The 17,592-nt window shown below is 44.3% G+C and overlaps 1 long non-coding RNA gene across 1 annotated transcript; it reads right to left on the bottom strand.

Moving 5' to 3' along the window:
* Positions 1-5,363: 5,363 nt before the first annotated feature.
* Positions 5,364-10,132, bottom strand: LOC115524135. The gene is made up of 3 exons (XR_003971952.1): positions 9,232-10,132; positions 7,502-7,649; positions 5,364-7,071 (listed from the first exon to the last, which is right to left on the bottom strand). It is a non-coding gene; the product is annotated as an uncharacterized LOC115524135 (long non-coding RNA).
* Positions 10,133-17,592: the final 7,460 nt, after the last annotated feature.

Below are 17,592 nucleotides of genomic sequence, written 5' to 3'. Positions count from 1 at the left end.
TTCCCTCTTTGTAATTAAAAAGTAATTAAATTGAAGTAATTAAAAAGTGAGGAGAACCTTTAGAACCATGTGAATATTCTGTCTCAAAACTTTTCACCAAATCCTTTTGACATTGATGGTCCAGCCATTGATAATCCTTGCCTGGATCAACGATTCCATTGAAATTTGCAAAATTGTAATTTGCTAGTTCTAACGTTCCTCTACCTTTGCTTTCTGGCCTTGTAGTGGATGCAGTGGTTTGTTTTACTGGTTCCCCCTTCAGGACTGGGTGGCTCAGGGCTCTCTGCTAAGACCCTCCCCAAGAATCACCCACACTGGAAAGAAACTGCCTTCTCCAAGGTTAGTGCTGCTCCTTGAGGACGATCCTCATCTCTGATAATGTACTGGAAGGGAATACAAAGGTGCAAGTTGCCCCAACTTAGGACAACTCTGATGAGTCATCCCAACTCCAGAGCTCCCCACTGAAAACAGCTACTGCTCAGCTGTGGTGACATCACAGTTTACATCCCCAATCTGTCCAGTCCTGCTTTCCTATCTCCCAGCATGTTGATCCTGGAAGCCTTTCTGCACCCAAGTCTCCGTCCTCCAGTCTGAAAATACAAAATCCACCTTCTTGAAGGCATATACGATCTGAAAAAAGAGGAATACTCATGCAGGGACTAATTAGAATGCCAGTGCCAGCTTTAGTCTTAACAGCATTTATAAAACTTTGTGAAATTGAATATGGCTTGTTCTACTCAAGGAGCAAAGAGACAGAAGAGAAACTGATAACTTGCCCAAGACAGTCTAAGAGGATAATGACCCTAAAGCTAGATCCCCAAAGGACTGCATCCGTAGTAAAACCATGACTAATAGGGACATGCCTATACTCTTAACTCAGGAAAGTGAAAGTCTTGATCCTTAGTGTGGAACAGAGAAAGGAACTATCTCCCTTATAATTTTTTAACCACATGCCATTACCTCACATGAAATTGAAGACCTGATTTACTCTTTCCCAGTGGTCAGCAAAACCTCAGATAATAACTTAATTTAAAGTGGTTTTGGAGGGGCACCTCGGTGGTTCAGTCAGCTGAGCATCTGACTTTTGGTTTCGGCTCAGGTCATGATCCCAGGGTCGTAGGATTGAGCCCCATGTCGGGCTTTGCACTGAGCATGGAGCCTGCTTAAGATTCTCTCTCTGTCCCTCTGCCCCTCCTCTGCTCATGTTCTCTTTCTCTCTCTCTCTCTCTCTTTCTCTCTCTCTCTCTCTAAAATAAATGAAATGAAAAAAAAATTAACTAAAATTTCAAAGGACAAGGTTAGCAGTAGAATAAATACAACTAAAGAGAGGATTAGAAAAGTAGAAGATAGAACTTAACCAAAATGCATGCCGCAGAGACACAGAGCTTGAAAACATTAAGGAGAGATTTAAGAAAATAAGGATAATAAGATCATTTGAAACACTGGTTTGTGACTGAGGCTCACTTCTGCAGACCCCACTTACTTAAAGAAGGAGGGGCGCCCGGGTGGCTCAGTCGGTTAAGCGTCTGACTTGGGCTCAGGTCATGATCTCACGGTTCGTGGGTTCGAGCCCCACGTCGGCCTCTAGGCTGGCAGCTCAGAGCCTGGAGCCTGCTTCAGATTCTGTGTCTCCTTCTCTCTCTGTCTCTCCCCAGTTTGTGCGCTCTCTCTCTCTCTCAGTAACAAATAAATAAACTTAAAAAAAAATTTAAAAAGGAGAGTGCAAGAAGGATGAAACTTACTCTCCAGCCTCATCTGAAAGAGTAATACATTGTACAATTTTAAGCAGTGCGACATGGTGTTTCATGTTTTTGTGCCTTTGCACGTGCCATCCTGTATGCCCAGAATTTTCCCCAGTTCTTATCTACCTAGTACACTTGTACTTATACTAGAAGACCCAACTCAATGTTACCTTTCTCTGGGAAGTCTTCCCTGAAGGACAGATTGATGTCACTAATATACCTTTTCATGACTCTATCTTTGAACTTATTGTACTATTTTGCAATAATTTGTTCACTTGGCCCAGACTGTGCCCATACAAAGGCAGAATATATTGCCCATACAAAGGTAATATATATTTTATTGATTTATACCAGTACTTAACAAGAACAGCAAATCTTTGTTGAAAGAATAAATGCCTGAATGGATCTTTAATGCATTAAGGGAAAATAACTGTCAACTATTTCTAAACCTAGATAAAAATATATTTCAAAATTTGGGTGGAAAAATTATGTTCAAAGAATTAAAAGAATATTTGGTTTTAATGAATGAACCGATAAGGAATACCAACAGAGAAATAGAAACTACAAAAACAGAGACATGGATATTCTAAAATTGAAAATTACAGTGGGGAGCAGGGTGGCTCAGTTGGTTAAGTGTCTGACTCTTGATTTTGGCTCAGGTCATGATCTCACAGTTTGTGGAATTGAACCCTGTGTCAGGCTCTGCATTGACAGCTGGAGCCTGCCTGGGATTCTCTCTCTCTCTCTCTCTCTCTCTCTCTCTCTCTCTCTCTCTCCTGCCCCTGCTCTCTCTCTCTCTCTCTCTCTCTCTCAAAATAAATAAATAAACATTTTAAGAAAAGAGTATGAAAATTACAATAACTGAATTCTTAAAATTCATTTGATGACATGAACAGTAGGTTGGAGGTGTCAGAAGAAAAAAACAGTGACTTTGAAGGCAAACCAATAGAAATTATCCAATCTGAGAGAGGAGAATAAAATAACGAGGAAAAATGAGAGACCCTCAGCAACCTATGTAATCTCATCAAATTGTCTAATGTATATGTAAGTGGGCTCCAAATTAGTAAAGAGGGGTAACTGAGTGATTAAAAATTCAATCTAGAAAAAGGCAAAGAAAAAATAACAAGAAACATAACAGATATAAAAAATCTAAAAGCTTAAAATATGTTAACAAACATTAGTCAAAATGCCAGTAATTGGAATAAACCTTGTTTGGGGACACATACCTAAGTGGTTAAAAAAAAAAAAAAAAAAAGAATAAAGCCAAACAAAGGAATGATTCGTATAGAATTCAGGATGCCATTGCCTCTGGAATCAGAGCATATACACAGGGGCTTCTGACATAAGGTAACGTTTCCTCTCTCAGCCTGGGTAATGACTACCCAGGTGTTCCTTGTACTGTCTTTCATAAACTCGAATATGTCTTTGTATACTCTTCTGCATGTAGGGTATGTTTCACAATTTTTAAAAGATCTGAATTTTTTTTTTTTTCTAAAATCAGCTCTGCACTCTTGTCCTTTCCTATCAGCCCAGGGATGTCTGAGTGAGAAAAAAAAAAAAAAGGGAACCACTCTTGTTCCTTTTTGTTTGTGTTTCTCCCCAAGACCTACGACAACGTGGAAGTCTTTACCAAAAGGCACAGCTACGCCCTCTGGGGTTCCCAGGGTCAGGGCCAGGATCAATGGAGGAGGTTACCAGAAATCAACTCTCCAAACAACGTTTGTCACACGGGCAACAAAGACTTATGGAAGAAAATCTGGAACATTCCAGAAAGCTATAAAAAAGATTACCCTTGAGGCCACTTTCCAGAGATAAATATTTTACGGAGGTTTATTAACTATTACATACTTTCTTCTTTGTCATTTCATTTATGTATTCAGCAAATACTTATTGTACATGCTCTGTGAGTCAAAACACAGTGGAAGGCCCTGGGGGTACAGTCATGAACAGGACAAACTCATTTCTGTCATCACAGCTGACAAGCAGACAGATGACACATGTGAGCACGGAGACACCTAACCTGGCCTCGGAACAGAAGAGATCCATATAGCCTTCCCAGGAGAAGGGGACAACTAACCTGAGCAGCAAGAGGTAAAAATAAGTTTTCTGAGGTGAAGATATGATGGAAGAGTGCCCCAGGTAAGAGAAACCATTTGCATCGAGCTCTGGAGGAAAGAAGAAAGAAGAAATCAAGAAAAGAAACAGATCGATGTACCTGGAAAGCAGATGGAGAGGGTGAGAGTTGGGGACAGCACCGGGCAAGGGGTTAGTGGCTTAGACAGACTTGGAAGGCAAGACCTTGGAAGAGGTCTTAGAGGACTTTGTAAGCCATAGTGAAGAAATGGGACTGCATCAGACAGGTAGCATGGGACAACTAAAAAAGTTTAAGTGAGGTGATGATGCGAGAGTTAGAAAGATAACTCCGGCTGAAGTGCAGAGAGATAAGGAGCATATAAGGAAAGAGGCACGTTTGGAGACGATGATGATATTGACTTGTGTATTTTGTGGCTATCTTCCCAGGAATTATTCCCCCTCCGCCTCTGTTTTATTTATTTATTTTTTTTATGTTTATTTCTGAGACAGAGAGAGACAGAGCATGAACGGGGGAGGGGCAGAGAGAGAGGGAGACACAGAATCTGAAACAGGCTCCAGGCTCTGAGCTGTCAGCACAGAGCCCGACACGGGGCTTGAACTCACGGACCTCGAGATCATGACCTGAGCCGAAGTCGGCCGCTTAACCGACTGAGCCACCCAGGCGCCCCCAGATAGTTCTTTTAAAGACTAGGAATTTCCCAGCCACCTCTGCCTCCAAACACCTTTGTCCAAGCTATCCACATATCCCACCTAGAGGGGCTCTGTCAGCCTGGGACACTGCCATTGTCCCATTCATCTTGACTCCCTGATGGTCTCTAGATGATTGTTACTTAGAGGGTAATAAACAAGGACAGCATGACAGAGAGGACAGGATGGAAGGATCAGAGGAGTAAAGGTACCCGCTTCTACTCATACCTTGGTCTTGTCTCAACAATACTTTTTTCTTTTCTTTTCTTTCCTTTCCTTTCCTTTCCTTTCCTTTCCTTTTCTTTTCTTTTCTTCTTCCTTTTCTTTTCTTTTCATTCTTAAGTAGACTTCACACCCTGAGATCAAGACCTGAGCTGAGATCAAGAGTGGGACGCTTAACCAACTGAGCCACCCAGCTGCCCCTCAACAATACTCACTTCTGATAGAATGCCATGAACACCAAATGAGTTAAATTAGGTTAGGTGAGAGCATGCATTAGCTTGAGACTTGTATTAGTCAGAGTTCTCCAGAGAAACAGGATCACTAGACTGTACATATTAGACATAAGATGTACATCCTATGGGTTTAATTTTTTTTAATTTTTTTTCAATGTTTACTTATTTTTGAAAGACAGAGAGAGACAGAGTGTGAGTAGGGAAGGGGCAGAGAGAGAGGGAGACACAGAATCTGAAGCAGGATCCAGGCTCTGAGCCATCAGCACAGAGCCCGATGCGGGGCTCCAACCCATGAACCGCGAGATCATGACCTGGGCCGAAGTCGGACGCCCAACCGACTGAGCCACCCAGGCGCCCCTATCCTATGGGTTTTATATGAGAGAGAGATTTATTTTAGGAACTGGCAAGTCTGAAATCTGCAGGGCAGTCTGGAGACAAAATTCTTTTTTCTCAGGGAACCTTAGTCTTCTCTCTTAAGGCCTTGAACTGATTGGATGAGGCCCACCTACATTTGGAGGGTAATCTGCTTTATTCAAAGTCTACTGGTTTACATGTTAATAACATGCAAAAAAAAAAATACCTCCCTTGGGCAACATCTAGCCCACCACCGTCAAAATGTTTTCTAATAATCTGCCAGCTGAAAGCTCCATTAGCTTCTTCCTCGATTTTGCTGAAAACACAAGAGACACCTCTTATCTGGCTCCCCTCTACAGACAGGAAGAAATTACAAAATCTCTCAGACTCTTCCTTAACCCCTCAAGATGGATATGGATTTTTATAAACAGATCCTTGTCTTCCACTCTCCTCCCAAGATCTGTCTTGAGACATCTGTGGTGCAAACAAGGTGATGTTATTAAAGCGGAGGACAGGACCCGTGGGCAGAAAGAGCTGCATTCTAAGCGTGAGGGGTGACCGTTTATATACTGGGGAGTTCGGGGAGATAAAGTCGAGAGGAAGTTTCTTAAAGAAGACTCCCAGGATACTGGAGGCCTAGCTATTGTCAAGCTGAGGTCGTTTTTCCCTCTGGCAAAGCATTAGCATTAAGACAGTCGGGAGTTCCTAGCGATTCAACTATTGATAAGATTTGATTAGATTGCCTTTTTTTTTTTTTTGTAACCTACTAAGATATTTGTAAACTGATGGAGACTCAGGTCTTGTAGGACTGTGAGGTCTACGAGTGAACCATTTGTTTTCTGTTCTTTCCTTCGCTCTTGGGCAGCCAGGAGTGCCTGAGGAACATCACACATGTCCCATTTGGGGGGGGAGCGGCTTGTGGGGTGTCAGCTCGCCCTATGCTCCCTCATCACGATGACCCCCGTCCTCCCTCCTTACCAGCCCTTGCTTTCCTTTCTGGGGTGAGCAACGTCTTTAATGCCCTGAGTCTACGCGCCTGTAGTTGTCTGCTGAGAACATCCTTACATGTTCCTGTTCTCTAATGCATTGGTCCCTGTGGGTGGCTTTTTTCCCCAGTTGTGGAACTTCACCCAGAAAGGTCCGGCCACGGCCACGAGCTGAGCCGCAGTTCCAGTCCCTCCAGCCAGGAGGACACCTCACCCAGCCAGCCACAGCCACCCGGCAGGGGAGGGGCACGCAGCAACTCTGAAGTCCCCCCCCCCCCACCTGCCATGGGGTGTGTTCTTCTCACTTCTCGGCTGAAGGAGACACCCACGAGTTGCTGGGGTCTTGGGAGGCACACAGCTCTTGGCAGGAAATAGAACCGCTCCCTTCTGCACGGGTCACGCTCCTGCCCCGAGACAAAGGCACACCCAGAACACAGGTGTCCCCCTCCTTGCGGGCGCTGCTCTGCTCATTCTCCAAATCCTAGATCACAGTTCCCAGCCTCCACCTGTGAACCGCCCTCCGTGGAGGAGAAAAAGCACTTGTCTTACGTAATCGTGCATATGCCTCCCACACAGTTTGACGAGGCCTGGAGGCACAGCTAGCCAAAGACTCTGTCCCAGTGACTCCGCCATCTGTGGGGGAAAACCAGCGCGAGAAATGGCCTGATTACACCTGGTGTGGTGATGCTTGACGACGACGAAGCTGCAGAAGACAGGCGGACAGGCGGACAGTGTGGGACAAGTGTGACACTCCTGAGGGCCCAAGAACAAAGGAAAAGGGAAAAACAAGTGGTTAACCGATGGAGATCGCAGTAGTCCCGCAGGCCCCGAGTCTCCATCACCCCTCCAGGGTGGATGTGGGAAACAAAGGCAGATAGAACTAAGTTTCCTTATAACCTGCCGCTCGTTGGCAAATACGTGAGGCCCGCAGAGTAAAATGTTTCTCCAGGAACTCCTTACTGTCTGAATGCTAATGCTTTGCTAGAAGGGAAACCACCTTAGCTCGACCATAGCTAGGCCTGCAACATCCTAGCAGTCTTCTTTAGCATAGGACAATCTCACTGGAAACTTCCCCTGGACTTTACCTCCCCCCGACTCCGTAGTATAAAACCAGTCTCTCCTCATGGGCCCCGGGTGGCTCTTCCCGCCCCCGGGTCCCGTCCCCACGCTTCAATAAAATCACCTTTTTGCACCGAAGACGTCTTCGAGGATTCTTTCGGGGCCGTCGGCTCTGGACCCCACCAACCCCACTGTCATCCGCAAAAACCTCATCCCTGTTTACATCGGAGTGAGCACAGGAGACCAGGCTTCCGGCCTCTCTGGGAAGAAGGCTGTAGAGCAGGAGGGAAAGAGGCACTGACCTTCAGGAGCTGGACCCTAGAGCTAAATTCAAGGCTGAATGGAAGTTGGGAAGGGAAATAAAGCGAGCATCTGAGTCCAAGGGAACAGGTTGTGCACAGTGGAAGGCTCTTGGCCTCTCCTATTGGCGAGGGTGGGAGGACACAGGGTTAGGAAGGGATCCTGCACGGGACAACACCAAGAAGAATTAACAGAGGGGATAAGATGAATCCAAGTGGGCACAGGAGACAGAGTTTAGCGTAAGGACTAAAAATTATACTAGCCAGGGGATTATCTACCTCGTGTGAATCTTTTTCAGCTGATTTAAAAAAAAAAAAAAAAAAAACAGGCTGCACTCCCAGCACGGGGCTTGAACTCACAACCCTGAGATCAAGAGTCACACGTTCTACTAACTGAGCCAGCCTGGCGCCCCACAACCACACATGAATCTTTTTGAGGAATCGTGGCGGCAGATCAACCCAAGTAGGGATAGATACCCAAAGCTTAAAGATAACAGGGTAGAATGCAGAAAGGGAAGATCTTTCCTCCTTCTTGCCCTTCCCTTCCCCCTCCACCGCCACCCAAAGGGGTGGGACCCGTCAAAGGCTGTGTCGATTTCCAAAGAAGGAAAAGGAGTCTGATGATCTTTAGGAAGCATCACGACCCAGGAGAGGAAGGGATCCGGGCACTTTGGGGAGAGGATTTGAAAGGACCTTGGAAGGTAGGGAGAAAGTGGTAGTGGGAAAACAGGTGAGGTGGGACCATCTACACCAGTTAAAGACACTTATTGGTCCACATGGTGATCATGAAGATCTGAGCAGTGAGGACCAGGAGAAATCAAACCAGGAGACGATTCTCACTCCACACGGTTTCCATTCTATTGCTGGGGATCTGGAATAAAAACAAATAAACACCCGTGGTCCTGTGCATGTGTGCTCCAGGCAGAGACAGAAAAGCAGCCCATCCTCACACACCTCATAATCTCCTGGCTCCGGCCCACACTCCAGTACAGTTCAGTGCACCACCGACGTCCCTGCTCTCTCCACTACACCTGCTTCACCACCTTCTAGAAGTGAGCAACTTTTGGGGTGCCTGGGTGGCTCCATCGGTTAAGCGTCCACCTTCAGCTCAGGTCACGATCTCTCAGTTCGTGAGTTCGAGCCCCGCGTCGGGCTCTGTGCTGACGGCTCAGAGCCTGGAGCCTGCTTCGAATTCTGTGTCTCCCTCTCTCTCTGCCCCTCCCCCCGCTCACGCCCTGTCTCCGTCTCAAAAATAAACGTTAAAAAAAATTTTTTTTAGAAGTGAGCAACCTTTTCAGCGGTTGTCCACTGAATGTTTCAAAGTGCCTCCACTGTGTTCAGCAAGTGCTGAGGTTACACGGATGAAGCAGACACGGTCCACTTCCTAATGGGACAGACATTAGACTGCGGACAGAAAAGTATGGCAATAAGGAGAGAATCGCCTACCCACGTAACAGAGAGGAGCCAAGTGGTCCACAAGGAAGGTACATTAGGTCTGGGACTGCTGCACAGAAAAGGAGGTCTTCTTCCTGTTTCTGGAACAGGACAAACTCACTTCAGACTGGTGGTGCCTCTTCCCCCAGAGTGGACCGCTTTCCCCCCAGATTTTATCTGGTTCATTCCCTGGCTTCATACAAGTCTGTGGTCAACGATCATCTGCTGAGAGAAATGGTCCGTGTAAGATAACATCCTTCACCACCACACTTCCTCCTTTTACCTTCTTGTATTATTCTTCCGCAGACCCAACTACCTGCACAGGTGCCTGTGTTCCCTGCCTTCACATTTCTTACTCGATGAACTGTCCATGCTCCCCTTTGAAGCTAACCCTTGTATACTAGATGTCATGCCTCCCCCCTCCTCCAGGATATCTTACCAGCAATTATCTCCTCATTCCCTATGTCATTCATGGTTTCTCTACCGTTCCCACCAGCATGCAGACATGTTGGTATTATTTCACATCTCAAGAAGATTTTTAACCCCCCTGAAACCCTCCCATTTCTAGGAAGATGGAGTAGACATACATTTATCTATGCTTTCCGCTAAGTACGATAAAAAAAATCCCATTACATATAAGACAAATACAAGAAACTCTAAATGGCGAAAGAATAAGGCAGACTGCTTAGAGACCTCGGGGCCCGAGGGACGACATGGTGGTGAGTTCCCTAGGTTTGTTTTTTGCCTCATATATCCTCACCAAGAGCTGAAAACACGGAAAACTCAAAATACCAATGGGCACAGACACAAAACCAAAACAAACAACACCAAGACAAGGCCCCTTTGTCTAACCTAAGGACCGGGAAAGAGGCAGCCTCACAAGGCAGACACTTGTAAGTAATAACCACTCTACTCTAAGGCCACACCACAGAAAACACTCAGGCTCCACCAATACTCATGTCAGCCAATGGTGGGGGCACCCAGACTTTGACCTACCCTCCAACCCCCACACTGGGCGGTGTTAGCGGAGACCAACTGGGAGCTGGACTGCCTCCCCCACCGAGAAGTAACGAGGCACCCCTCCCTTTCCCTGCTGGGGCGGTATTGGTGGAGGTCTACTGGGGAGGCAGGACTTTGGCCATCGCCAGGCGATAATGAGGCTGCCACTCGCTGCGGTGTCACCGGAGTTCATGTGGGGAACAGTAACAAGGCCCTCCCACCCCCTGTGGCCAAAGAAGTATCAGCGGACGCCCGATGGGAGTCCGAACGCGACACACACGGCAAACAGCAACCAAGGGTTTCCCTCCTTCGTTGCCAACAAAGGCCAACAAAGGTGCCGACAAAGGCCAAGTAGGGAATCTGGACTTTCTGCCTCCGCGAGCTATAACACCACCCCTTCCCCTGAATGTGGGGTAGCAAGCGGAAGCTAGCTGAAATTGAAGGTTTAAATAGAGTCTCATAACATAGTGCCCCAAATGTTCAGATTTCAATAAAAGATCATCTACCATATCAAACCCCAAAAGTCTCCAACTGAATCAAAAGACGGTCAATAGGGCAACACCAAGATGTCAAGGATGTTAGAATTCTCGGACAAATGCGCTTGAAACAAATGAAAAAAAAAAATAGAAGTTCTCAGCCAGGAAATATAAAGTCTTGGTAATTAAAAAGAACAAAATGGAAATTTTCCAACTGGGAAACGTAATAACCAAAATTTAAAACAAAACAAAACAAAACAAAAACAAAAACAGGGGCGCCAGGGTAGCTCAGTCAGTTGAGCATTTGACTCTTGATTTCAGTGCAGGTCATGATGCCAGGGTCGTGGGATCGAGCCCCACCCACATCAGGCTCTGTGCTGAGCATAGAGCCTGCTTAAGAATCTCACTCTCCCACTGCCTCTCTCTCCTGCTTGTTCTCTCTCTTTCTCCCTCTGAAATAAAAATAAACAAATAAATAAACAGTGGATGAGCTCAGCATCAGAATGGAGGAGACAAAGTAAAGAATTCATGAACTTAACAATAGGACAATGGAGAGAAAATAGAAAAAAAAAAAAAAACCGACATTCAGCGACATGCAAGAGTACAAGAGAGCTAACGTTCACATCATCAAAGCCCTGGAAGGAAAGAAGAAAGACGGCCAGCCTGAAAAAGCACTTGAAGAAATAATGGCCCAAGACATAAACCTACAGATTCAACAAGCTGAGAAAACCCCAAATGGGAAAGAAACCCCGAAGAAATTCACACCGAGACACAATAGTCACACTTCTGAAATCTCAAAACAAAGATAGGATCTTGAAAAGGCAAAGGAAAGGTGACAATTCACAGATAAGAGCAAAAACAATTCAGCTGACAACAGATTTCTCATCAGAAACGGAAAGTCAGAAGGAAAACGCTGAAAGGAAAGAACGTTTGATTCAGAATCATATACCACTGAAAACGTTATCCTTCTGAAATGAAGAGGAAATCAAGACATTGTCCAAGGAAGATAAACCTAAGAGAACACGTTGCCTGCAGACCTACCCTAAAGGACATTCTCGAAACAAAAGAAACAAGAAAAAAAGGAACTTGGGAGCAACAGCAGGACGGAAGAATGTGGTAAACAAAAATACGGGTAAATACGCTTTGCCTATCCTCTTGAGTTTTCTTTTTTTTGTGTCTTCTTGAGTTTTCTAAGTTATGTTTGCTAATAAAAACAAAATTATAACACCCTCCATGTGGTTCTCAATGTGTATGGAAGAAATATTTAAATGGGGGATATAAAGGAAGGCAAAGTTGTCCCCTGTCACTCAAGCTGGTAAAATGTCATCAGTGCACTGTGATGAGTGACATATATATAAGGTAACACCAAAAGCTATTACTAAAAAAGCTATTCAGAAAGATAACCTCAAAAACATTACAGATAAATCAAAATTGATTTCTAGAAAATGCTCAAACAACCCACAGGAAGACAGTAAAAAAAAAAAAAAAAAAAAAGCAGAAACAGAGGGAGAGAGAGAACAAGAGCTACAATAGCGGACCTAAGTCCTGACACATCAATAATTACATCAAATGAAGACAATCTAAATACATGAATTAAAATATAGAAATTGCAGGGGGATTTAAGAACATACCTGAACAATATGCTACCTAGAAGAGACGCACTTCATTTTTTTTAAGTTTATTTATTTATTTAGTGAGAGAGAGAGAGAACAGCACATGTGGGGGAGGGGAAGAGAGAGAGGAGGAGGGAGAGAGAGAATCCCAAGCAGGCTCTGCACCGACAGGGCAGAGTCCAGTGCGGGGCTCGAACCCACAAACCATGAGATCATGGCCTGAGCCGAAGTCAGACACTTAACCTAGTGAGTTACCCAGAATTGCACTAACCAAATATAACCTAGGTGTCACATCTTCTGGAAACATTAACTCAGAATGGATCTCAAACCTAAATGTAAAACATAAAGCTGTAAAATAGTTGGAAAAAAAAATATCTTCAGGATCAAGGGCTAGGCAAAGAGTTCTCAGACTTGACACCAAAAGTATAATCCATAAAGTAAAAAAGTCAAGATGCTGGGCATCGTCAAATTATAAAATCTTGGCTCTGCAAAAGACCGCAAAGAGTATACGAAGTCAAGCCACAACAAAAACCAATGAGCTATTGATACAAGAAGCCAGACGAATCTCCAGAGAATTATGCAGAGTGGGAAAAAAAGCCAATCCCCAAAGGTCACATCACTCCACGATTCCATTCATTTAACCTTCTTGAAATGACAAAATGGTAGAAATGGATAACAGATTGGTGGTTGCCGGAGGTTAAGGATGGGGTAAGGCTCTTAAAGGCAACGCCGGGGATCTTCGTGGTGGTGAAAATGCTTTGTATCCTGAGGGTGGGCCAATGGCGACCATCTGGTGGAGATACTGTTCCCCGGGAGATAAGATGTTACCATTAGGGGAAACTGGGGAAAGGGTACGTGGAGTCTTTCTGTGTTGTTCTTCACGACTGCGTGTCAATCTGCTATTATCTCCAAACAAAAGCGTTAATCAAAAAATAAAAAACATTGGGGCATCTGGGTGGCTCAGCAGGTTAGACGTCTGACTCTTGATCTCGGCTCAGATCTTGATGTCAGGGTCGTGAGTTCAAGCCCTGCGTTGGGCTTCACGCTGGGTGTGAAGCGTACTAAAAATAAAATAATACAAAATAAAATAAAGTAATATTAAACTGACAGAAAAAAATGATAAAGCATTAATTTTAAAAACACCTCTTCACACCACTTCCCCTTCCATACTACAACCCATCTCTAAAGCCCAAAGAACAGAGGGGGAGGGGACCATGGGAGGTAGACAGCCACGTAGGGAGGTCCTGGCGACGGAAGCCACTGAGGACCCAGGAGCAGAAAAGAGACCCCAGGCTCGAACCTGGAATTCAGACAGATCCCTGTCTCGCAGGAAGATGGAAACCCAATTACCTTGTGTTCTCCTTCTTTAAATAATAATAATAATAATAATAATAAAACAAATAAATGTTTTCTTTCCTGTTTCCTGACTCCATATTCTCTCCTTCCATTCTCTCTTAAATGCACTCCAGGCGAACTTTTGCCCACATGGTTTCGCCAATATCACTCCGACCAAGGTCATTTACTCCCCCCTTCAAGCGTCTTCTAGCCGCTCTAGGAATTAAATCACCACGAGTCTGATGAACAGGAAAAAAGAACAAAGTAGAACTGTGTGCACATGGAGGCCCAGTCACGAAACTGAGACCCCAAGAAATGACCCAGGCAGGCAGCTTTTATAATTTTCAGACAAAGGAACCTGAGTGTAGAGAGGAATCGACAGGACACAGAAAACTTCTGTTTGGAAGTTTTAATTCCCGGGGAATTTTGAGGACAATCTGGGCTGGGGTAATAAATTAGTAAAAGTAACAAGGTTTGTTTCCATGGGCTTCTTCAGTCCTAAATTCTCTGTCTCTGATGATGAGCATGTCTCTTCACCGGCTGGTGAAGGGAGGGTACCTTTCACTCGGGAGATTTATCGACCAAACCGGGGTCGGGGTGTTCTTCCTGCCCTTGCCGTTTCTTAAGTAGCTTTAATTCAAAATAGTCCATATGTAAAGATGGTCCATCTTGGGGTGGCCTGCCCTGGGCCCCCACAGGAGAGTTTGATAATAAATATAATAATAATAATAATAATAATAAACTGATGTAACATGGTGCAAACAGCTGATACTCATCAGGAATGTCGCAGTGAGGCAGAGTAGTTGAGATAGTTCCGTACATCTGCCCTAAGGCTAAGTGCCCCCTAGCTTCCCGGACTCTTTCCAGGAACACCACCTGCCCCCAGCTCCTTGTGATCCTAGGGAGTTGATAGGCAGCCCAGCAGGGGTCTCTAGGATCTATACGCTCAATCCCACACTCTGTATTTCTATACCTATAGTGTGGGTCGTTAAATATTTCGAATATCATCCCCGCTAGGAAGGCGGTAGGTGCCATAGAAGTGAAAAATAGAGCAAGGCAATGGGGCAAGAATTGTGATTGTTTACAAATGTTTGTTTATTTTGAGAGAGAGAGCAGGAGAGGGGGAGAGATTGATTCCCAAGCAGGCTCCTTGCTGTCAGCGCAGAGCCCGCCATGGGGGCTTGATCCCAGGGACGGCGAGATCGTGACCGGAGCCAAGACCAAAAGTCAGCCGCTTAACTGACTGAGCCACTCGGGTGCCCCAAGAACTGTGATTTTTAATTGGACGGTGGGAGGAAATCTCATCAATTTGAGAAGAGGTCTGAAGGGAGGAAGGGAATGAGCCTTGCAGTTATCTGGGAGAAAAGCAGTCTAGGTACAGGAACGGCAAAGGGAGAAGGTAAACGCAGAGAGGTAGTGGGGTACCAGATCCTAGTGGACCCTGTAGGTCATCGTCAGGGCTTTGAAACGGACTCTTCTGGGTGAGATGGGAGCCCTTGGAGAGTGCTTGGCAGAGGCAGGACGTGATCATAGATATAGATATGGATGTAGGCGTGGGTGAGTTTAATGAGACAGAATTTATATACCATATCACTGACTCAGTAAAGGGCACGGCTCACTGCTTCACAGGATATTCAGACTTGTGCGGCCATCACCGCAGTGGGCTTTAGAACCCCTTCATCACCCCCCAAAAGCAAACCTGTCCCTTCAGATGTCGCCCCCTAATCTTTTCGCCACCCCTCACCCCAGACCTTAGGAACGCCAATCTACTTTCTGTGTCTGTATATTTTCTCGTTCGGGACATTTCATACAAATGGGATCGCATAAGATGTGCTCTTGTGTGACTGGTCTCCTTCACTTACAGCGTAATGTTACAAGATTTGTCCATGTTACAGCACGCGTCAGTCCTTCATTCCTTTGTAGGGCCAAATAATATTTCATTGCCTATGTATACCACATCTCGTTTATCCATTCATCTGTTATGGAGTTCACGGTTGTTTTCCACTTTTTGGCTATGATGCGTAATGGTGCTAGGAACATTCGTATGCAAGTTTTTACTTGGGCTCGTGATTTTATTTCTCTTTGGTGTATACCTGGGAGCGGAATTGCTGGGTCAAGTGGTAACCATGTTTAACTTTCTGTGAAACCGCCAGACTGTTTCCTAAAGTGGCTGCATTTTACACACCCACCAGCAATGTAGGACGGTTGTTCCTTCACATTCTTGCTAACACTTCTTATTTTAAAAAAGTTTATTATTTATTTGAGAGAGAAGAGAGAGAACGGGGGAAGGGCAGAGAGAGAGGGAGAGAGAATCCCAAGCAGGATCCACGCTGTCAGAGCAGAGGACGATATGGGGTTGAACCCACGAACCATGAGATCATGACCCGAGCTGAAACCAAGGGCTGGGTGCTCCACTGACTGAACCACCCAGGCACCTCCTTCACCTATTTTTTAATTGGGCCATCTGTTTTTGTCTTGAGTTGTAAGTGTGCTTTATATATCCTAGATCTGCAAATATTTTCTCCCATTCTGTGGATTGTCTTTTGGCTTTCTGGATGGTGTCATTTGAAGCACAGAAGTTTTTAATTTTGAAAGCGCAATTTATCTATCTTTTTCTTTCGTTGCTGATGCCTGTGGTGTCATAGCAAAGAATGTGTTGCCAAATTCAAGGTCATGAAGATTTACAACTATGTTTTTAAAGAGTTTTGCCTTTTTTTTTTTTTTTTTTTTTACTAAAGATTTCTGTGGAGAGGAACACCTATGAGTCTTAAACCAATTTGGGGAAGACTTGTCTTGGCAAGCAATAAAAAAAAAAGAGTTTTGCCTTTTACATGTAAGTCGTTAATTCATTTTGATTTAATTTCTGTGCATGGTGCAAGGTAGAGGGCCTGGCTTCATTCCTTGACATGTGGCTATCCAGTTGTCCCAATACCGTACCGTTTGTGGAAAAGACTATTCCTTCCTCGTTGAATGATCTTGGCATCCTTAATCAATGAACCTTAGATACATGGATTTATTTCTGAATTCCCACTTCTCTTCTATATAGATCCTTCTGTCAGTCCCACATTGTCTTGATTAATGTTCCTTTGTCATTAGTTTTGAAATGGGAAAGTGAGAGTCCTCCAACTTTTTCTTTTTCAAGATTGTTTTAGTTATTCTAGGTCTCTTGAATTTGCACATGAACTTTAGGATCAATTGTCAATTTACGCAAAGAAGCCAGTTGGGATTTTGACAGGGGTTGCACTAAATCTATAGAAGAATTCGGAGCATATTATGATCTCAATAATATTCAGTCTTCTGAATTATGAACATGGGATGTTTTCCACTTATGTTGATCTTCTCTATTTCTTTCAACTATGTTTTGTAGTTTTTCAGATTATAAATTTTGCATTTCCTCTGTTAAATTTATTCCTAAGTGTTTACTTCTTGTTCATGCTACTATAACTGAAATTATTTTCTTAATTTCATCTTTGGATTGTTCACTACAAGTGCATAGAAATGCAATTGATTTTATAGCTGATCTAATTTTGGTGAACTCATTAATTAGTTCTCATAGTTTTTTAGTGGATTTCTCAGGATTTTCTAAATATAAGATCATGTCATCTGCAAATAGAGATCGTTTCATTTCCTTTTCGATCTGAATGCCTTGTATTTCATCTCCTTGTCTGATTTATATTTTAACAAATCACTCCAGCTGCCCTGTTGGGAATACGCCACTTTAGGATGAGAGAAGAGAGAAGTCCAGGCGGGAAAGATTGTGCGTGGGACCAGGTGGGAGCAGAAGAAGGGTCACAAAGTGGTTCGGGGTATTTCTCTTTTGTTCCTCTCTCTCTTATTTCTTCCTTGTCTTACGGACCATCTTGGTGATTTTTTTTTGTCTCAACCAACAACAAAGCCAGCACTAACTTTCTTAAAATCCTCCAGTGGTAAGACCCTTAGTAAGCAGTTCTGCATGAAGGAAGCAGACACCAGACAGGAGACAAGAGAAACCATAACTCAACAGGTTCCATTTTTGCAAGAACAGAGTCTACAAGACTGGTTGGACTGAAAGCCTATTTT

The sequence above is a fragment of the Lynx canadensis genome, chromosome C2, assembly GCF_007474595.2.
Source record: "Lynx canadensis isolate LIC74 chromosome C2, mLynCan4.pri.v2, whole genome shotgun sequence".
Lineage (NCBI taxonomy): Eukaryota > Metazoa > Chordata > Mammalia > Carnivora > Felidae > Lynx > Lynx canadensis.
This window is presented reverse-complemented; position numbering and strand designations above follow the sequence as displayed.